At 46.4% G+C, this 7,517-nt stretch overlaps 1 pseudogene; it reads left to right on the top strand.

The window, feature by feature from the left end:
• Window positions 1-338: 338 nt before the first annotated feature.
• LOC125937968 (60S ribosomal protein L39-like) lies at window positions 339-7,187 on the top strand (annotated as a pseudogene).
• Window positions 7,188-7,517: the final 330 nt, after the last annotated feature.

Genomic DNA, 7,517 nt, shown 5'->3' with positions numbered 1-7,517 from the left:
TAAACTCTAAGAACATCCCTGTCTCAGGGATTCTGCACTTGCTGTTGCCTCTGCCTGGAATACTCATCCCCAGCTCTCTCCTTGTCACTTCTTTTAGGTCTTTGCTCAAACGTCATCTTCTCAGTGAAGCCTTCCCTGTATCTGAAATTGTAAGCCCACCCTCCCTTAATACTTCCTCTCCAACTTACCTGAATTCTTTTTAAAATTTTTTGTTATGAAAAATTTTAAACATGTTCAAAATGGTATAATGAAACCCTTCCATTCATCATTGATCAGATGTCTCAATTTCACCAGTTTTGTTCTCTCTATTCCCCCTCCCTTTTTTTCTGCATTATTTCTAAAACTCCCAGCATTTATCACTATCTAATACATTTTTCTTTTTCTCAGTTATTTTATGTCTCCCCACTAGAACGTCAGCTCCACGTGGGCTGCTGTGTTCATAGCTATACCCACAGCACCTGTAAGAGTGCCTGATGTAGAGTAGGTACTCATTAATAATGGCTGAATGAAGCAATGAAGCAGCTACACCCCAATATTGCCTGTTTTCTTCCCCTACTTCCGCCTCCACCATCTGACCTGCATAGCCATGAATGCCTCAAGCACCCCTACTCCGACTCCACCCAGTGATTGTCAGCCACCGCCCCTACTTATCCCCATCCCAGACTCTCTATAGTTCCTGGGCCACATTCACAAGGGGCAAAACCTGATTGGCCCAGCTCTCTGTTTGTGCGCTACGTCACAGTATTCTGGCAAGTCTGTGAATGAACTCTCCTGGTGTCCTCTTGTCAGCACTTGTCAGCGGTGTAAATGTGGGAACCCAACAGAGGCCACAGATGGGGCATTTCCCTGGAGAAGAGTGTGAGTAATTGACATCCCTCTTTTGCCCCACAAATAATTTGCTAGCAAATTTGATGAGATTAGGCTATGTTCCTTGTTAGGTGGGCAGGTAACTCTCTCGGGTAGCCTCTAATCGCTTGAGCCATCTTGGAGTTATTGTGTGTATCCCATAGAGACGATATTTTTTGCCAGGCTCCACCTGTGAGGGAGGAAAGAATGCACGGGGAACAGCTCACCACTGTTGAACCACTCAGTTCAATATCTCTCTTCTACCACTTTCAAGGTTGTCAACCAGCAAAGCCCTCTGGGCATCAGACACTCTCCAATTAGGCCTTCAATAAAAGCCAGGAGGTGTTGTCAGCCATGATGACAAACTGGAAACCTGAAGGACCAGTAATATGCTGGCACCCCGGCAGCCACAACTAGGATTGCGTGGCACATGCTCCTTGCCAACAGCGTTTCCAGTCTACCTGCCAAGGGGTGTGGCTTCCTCCTTGGCCAGCTCCTCTGTGAACCAAGCACTGACCAGGCAAGGGTAGATCCAGAAGAAAACATCACCGCATCAGAGCATGTCCCAAGGCTGTTGCAGTCTTTTCAGTGAAGACTGTTTATTTTCCCTGGGTCTGGGTGTCCCGGACAGCTCTGCTCCACCCAGCTGCCACTTCCCATGACTTCTAAGGCCACCTTGTTTTCAAAGTTAGCTCATAAGGTTGTGGAGACTCAGTCCCAACTCAGATTCAAATTTTTTTTTTTAATTTTTTTAACGTTTATTTATTTTTGAGATAGAGAGAGACAGAGCATGGACGGGGGAGGGTCAGAGAGAGGGAGACACAGAATCTGAAACAGGCTCCAGGCTCTGAGCTGTCAGCACAGAGCCCGACGCAGGGCTTGAACTCACGGACCGCGAGATGGTGACCTGAGCCGAAGTCGTTCGCTCAACCGACTGAGCCACCGAGGCGCCCCAGATTCAAATTTTTTTAATTAACAGTATTTCCTCCATTGGCTGTTGGATGTTGACTGAGACCTTACATGGGCATATCCTCCTTCTAGAGCCTTTCAAGAGTAGGATCAATATTCGTCCAGTGCGGATACAGCAGTTCAAGTATCGGAATATTTCTGTTCCACTTGGTAAACAGATGTTCCCCAAACATCCCCTCTGTGAAGCCTCTCACTATCTCAGCTACCTCAGCTCTTTCTCTGAGTTCTCTGGACCTTGGCATGACCCAGAAACTAAAGGGTTAACACTGGCCCAGCCAGAACCACAGTATCCATTGTGATGCTTCAGCACCTATGCTATACCAGTTGTTAAATACTTTTAAAATCACTCCCACTTCTAAGTTAAAAACAACTACCACCACCCCTCATTTTAGACCTTTTCATTCTTGCTCATTTATAGAGAAGGCAGCAGTGGGACTAGGATTGGACCAAGGTCCTAATCCTGCACAGAGACAGGACAGCCAGAAACAGAAGTAATCATTCAAGCAGTGATGCTACAAGCACTTTCCTCCACTATGGACATCTCTCCTCCACTATGGGCATCTCTCCTCCACTATGGGCATCTCTCCTCCACTATGGGCATCTCTCCTCCAGAATGATACCCACATAAGATACAAGTTTTTCATCTGGCTCATGCACTGCCATATATTCCAACACCCAGAACAGTGCTTGGCACACAGAAAGTGCTCAAAAAGAGCTCAGTACAGCTCTTGAACAAAAACATGAACTCCCTGATCTGATGGTCCAGTTATTGCCTAACTTGATGAACCTTGGAGAATCCAAAGCTTTTCGGGACATTACAGGGTTGACCCTTTTTCTTCATTATTTAATCTCTTCACACATCAAGGCACAGAGGAGACAAACATCCACCAGGCATGTCACTGCCCAGTTTTCACACACACAGTGATGTGACGTCTGTAGCATTCCTCTGCGGTCTCTAAGGCACTCTGGTTTCTCCAACAAGACACCTTGATTTTCATTTCCAGAAAATTGGCCCCACATACGATATCAGGTTGACCGATTCAGCAGAAGCCATGCCAGGATCCCAGGGCAGCACAGGTGAAACAAAGAGAGCAGAGTAGCATTCTGTAATCACAGCTCTGTCACGAGCCACATCATCTGTGGCTTCTTGTCCCAAGGTGCTCCGGGGTGGTGGAATGGGGTCAGGTGCCAGGAGGAAGTGGGACGGGCCACAGGCCTTTGAGAACTGGAGTAAGCACGTTCACATTCTCTAGCCACTGATGAAAGGCCACTCTGGAAGCAAGGATGTGCCTACCTTCTACCCACTGTCCAGCTGCGCTCACCTGGGACATGTTTTCTGTCAGCAAGATCTCTGTGGGGTTTGAACGGTAAAGGAGCAAGGTCTCTGAAGCAAAACCTGAACTATGTGACATTTGAGACTCGGTCCTCTTCCTGTTTACAAAACTACAGGGCAAAGTGTCAGCCTTTGAACACACATCCCACATACAAATCCATGTTTTCCTCTTGACTTTAGTTTGGGGACCGATGTGACTCCAATACACAACACAGATAGCATGTTTCCCTATATGTTTCCCTACATGGTTCCCTGACATGGATCATGCGTCACAATTACACTTTGTGTTTAACCCCTTTCATCCCTGCATTGCCACGCAGTTTGCAAACCTTAATTAATACCCCTCACAAAGTAGCGAGTGTCATTACCCCTGTGTCAAGGTTTGAGAAACCGAGTCACCGTAGGCTGTGACCCACAGGCCACAGGCTGAGTCAGTGTGAGGGCAAGAGACCAAATTCCCGACTCCCGACCGCCTGCGCCACTGGCCTGGCCTCACACCCACCGCTGGCATTTCTTATGTGAAGCGGCTCGCCTCAGCCCAGAGCCAGCCAGACGCCTCTTCTGAGGCCTCCTTCTCATTCCACAGCTAACAAGGATGCTGCGGCCCAAGAGGGGCGGAGGCCAGGAGGGAGGAATGGTTGAGCACATATCAGAGAACATCTGAGGACCTTAGACATGGTCAAGAATCTGGGCCTGACCTGGGAGTTTTCTCCCAGGAATGTGAGACCACAAAGCACCAAGCTTTCCAGATGCCTCTCTCTGTTCTCAGAGCACTCTAGGTCTGTACCTCCCTTTTTATACGTAATTATTCTAAGTGAGGACACCCGTGGTTTTAGCCTTCGTCCTTGTCTTCCTGTCACTCTGCTTGAAGCAATCATCTCTGTTTTCTCTCTTCCTTACACAATACATGCCTTGCCTCTGCTGCAAACAACTCCCACACCCACACACCTTTGCCTAGAAGGCATGACCATTCAGCTCACCTTCTGCATATGGAATCATCCTAGAATTCTCTAGAAAAGGAGGCCAGGAACAGCCTCCACTAGAAACCAGCGTTCAGAAGGACACAGGAGATTACACAGTGTAAAGGAGACACACGGATATCTGGGAGTGTCCTGATGGGGAGTATGGTTCCCAGATGTTGCACACGAGGACATATTTTTCCTGAAGGAGGAGAAATACACGGAAGCAGAGCCCGGACAAGTTTTCAGTCAAGAGGTGGTGTGTGCGGTGGCTAAGAGAATGGGCTACATGGAGCCCAGCTACAGCAAGTCCCGGCTCCACACTCACCAGCCATGTGACGTGTGCAGCTTTCTTCACTGCTTGGTGCTAACGTTTTCACTCTTGTGCAATGATTGTCATGAGAAATCAATGACTTAAGGCACCTAAGATTCCTAGAACAGTGTCTAATTCTTAAGAACTGTGAGGATCCAGCAAACATTTCTTTCAACGATTACTCAGTGCCAAACGCTGTTCTAGGTACAGGAGCTGGACCCCCAGGGCTCCAGTGGAGGAAATAGACAGATCTTCATAGTACCCTGAGGTTGGTCATGACAGTGATGGGGATATACACAAGGCACTATGAGTCTGCCTTTGTGTGAATTAGGAAACAATTTCAGGGGCACCTGGGTGGCTCTGTCAGTTGAGCACCCGACTTCAGCTCAGGTCATGATCTCGCAGTTCATGAGTTCAAGCCCTGCTAAAAAAGAAAACAATTTCAGCCCTCAAGGCACATGCTAGGCAGTGGAACTTGGGCTAGATTTCAGGAACTTATTTCCTCAGCTGGCCAACATTATGCCATAAAAAACCTGTGCCAGTGCACATGATGGCACTTAAGGAGAGCATCCAACCCACCCTGGGAAGGAAAAGGAATGGGTCAGAAATGGGTTTGAAGAAGTGATGGCTGAATTTATCCTGATTAGGGGAGGGGTGCCTGGGTGGCTCAGTAGGTTAAGCATCCAACTCTTTTTTAATTTTTTAAAAGTTTATTTATTTTTGAGACAGAGAGACAGAATGTGAGCAGGGGCTGGGGAGGGGCAGAGAGAGAGAGGGAGATACAGACCTCAATGCGGCCTCCAGGCTCCACACTGTCAGTACAGAGCCCGATGCAGGGCTCGAACTCACGACCTGTGAGATCATGACTTGAGCCGAAGTCAGATGCTTACCCTACTGAGCCACCCAGGTGCCCCAGGCATCAAACTCTTGATTTCAGCTCAGGTATCGATCTCAGGGTCGTGAGTTCAGACCCCACATGCTCTGTGCCAGGCATGAAGCCTACTTTTAAAAAACTGGACAGGGGAACCTGAAGTATAATTCTGAGCAGAGAGAGCAGCATAAGCAAAAGCAAAGAGGTAGTTCAGAGTACATTGTATGTAGAGAAATACAAATAACTTGGTACTGCCTCAAGCAGGAGGCATGGAATGGCAGTCAGTGTGCTAGGCAGGGGCCAAGCAATGTAGGGGCAGGTCTGCCATATTAAGAACAGCCCACCATATCTGAGAGAAGATGGCCAGAGATTCAAATCTTTATATTAACTCTGAGTTATTGACTTGGATGTGGTTTCCTCTTTCCTTCTCTGTTCTAGTCTGGGGTTTCAGTGGGTGTTGCTAACAGCTGGCATCCTGAAGATCCGTGATCTAACAACTTTGGGCTCCCCTCCCTTCTGATCATCAAGATTAGACAGGGACCTTATGTCAAAAGGGAGTCTTTCTAATTTGTCAAGGAATATTAAAGGAAAGGTTGAATACAACTTCCTCTGAAATCCCACGGGAGCCTCACTCAAATCACTTCAACAAAAGAAGAAATGGACATACTCTGAATATAGAAGGAAGAGAGACATGATCGGAGTTTTTAATCTATGGGAGACAACCGATGTGTAAATGGAGAAATTAAACTACCAGATGACCTGGAAAGTGCTAAAATAGAAATATGGGGCAAAGCATATGGAAATCACAGGACCAACTTGGCTAGAAGAGTTGGGGGAGGCTTGATATAAGAGAAGGTTTTTAAACTGGCTCTCAGAGGCTCAGTTGGAGTTTCTAAGAGAATGCGAAGAACAATTCAGACTGAAGAAAGCACAGAGTTGTGAAAGAGTCTGGCATTTCAGGAAACAACGAGCTATTCCATCAGAATGACTCTGGTGAAGGGTTTGAGGGTCAGAATCACAGAAGCTGAGCCGTAAGAAGTGGATTATGAGGCATCTTGGAGTCACATGGCCAGGTTTGCCTTTTAGAAAGATATTTTTGGGCAGGATAAAGGATGAAGTGGGGTTCTCTCCTTTCTCCACCATCATGCTGTGTGCTGCTGACTGTGTCTCGCCATGTCTTCTCACAAGACTTTCAGGATCATGCGATTCCTGGCCAAGAAACAAAAGCAGAATCGTCCCATTACCCGGTGGATTCAGATGAAAACTGGTAATAAAATCCGATACAACTTCCAAGAGGCGGCATTGGAGAAGAACCAAGCTGGCTCTATAAGGGATCATACATGAGATGACACACATTTATGCTGCCTGAAGGTCATGTGTTCCTATCCCATCACTCTGTAAACCTCCGTACTACCTGAAAGGTAGATGTGTTTTCATCAAGGAAATGACGTTTCTCTGTTATTATGCTTCTGCACCAGTGGGTTGGTTCAGTAATAAACACGTGAGATCTTTTGATTGGAAAAAAAAAAAAGGATGAAGTGGAATTCAGTGCAAATAGAAGCAGGAATGCTATAGATGAAGCCAATGCAATCCCCCAGGTGAAAAATGGCGGTGGTCTAATCTAAGATAATGCAGTGGGGATCTTTATGAGGTGGGATTCTCTGGCTTTGTGACTGACTGGCTATGGAAGCGAAAAAGTTCATTTTTTCAAGTCAGTTCAAGAATGACTGAAATTTCTAACCTGGGAAAGAGAGGAGGCAGTAACACCATGAGTCAAGATCAAGAATACTCGAGGTAAAGGAGTTTATGCTTTCCATAAGGCTTCCATTTAAGATGCATTAATTTTGAGGTGACTGAGGACAATCCAACTGGAAATGTCCAGTTGATCATCGGAAATATTTGTCTAAACTTAGGAGAAAGATCAGGGCTGGAAATGGGGATGGGGGAATTATTTTGGGTTGAACCGTATGAAATTGCTAACATTTGGTCACATTTTATCTACAAAAATGGCAATTGGCATGTGGGCAAGTATTTCATATGGGAAAATATACAGAGTAAGAGAAAAGAGGTGAGTACCAAGGGTAGGATATTACCTGGGAAACTTTGATTTCTAGCCATGGACAGAGACGGAGAAGTGGTGAAGGATATTGCACAGAATTGGTAGAAGATAGAGATATAGGGGAAATTCAAGAGGGAGTAATGGTATAGAAGCCAGATGAGTGCTTC

The sequence above is a fragment of the Panthera uncia genome, assembly GCF_023721935.1.
Source record: "Panthera uncia isolate 11264 chromosome B2 unlocalized genomic scaffold, Puncia_PCG_1.0 HiC_scaffold_24, whole genome shotgun sequence".
Classification (NCBI taxonomy): domain Eukaryota; kingdom Metazoa; phylum Chordata; class Mammalia; order Carnivora; family Felidae; genus Panthera; species Panthera uncia.
Note: the sequence above shows the minus strand (reverse complement) of the source record. Positions and strands in the feature narration are given on the sequence as shown.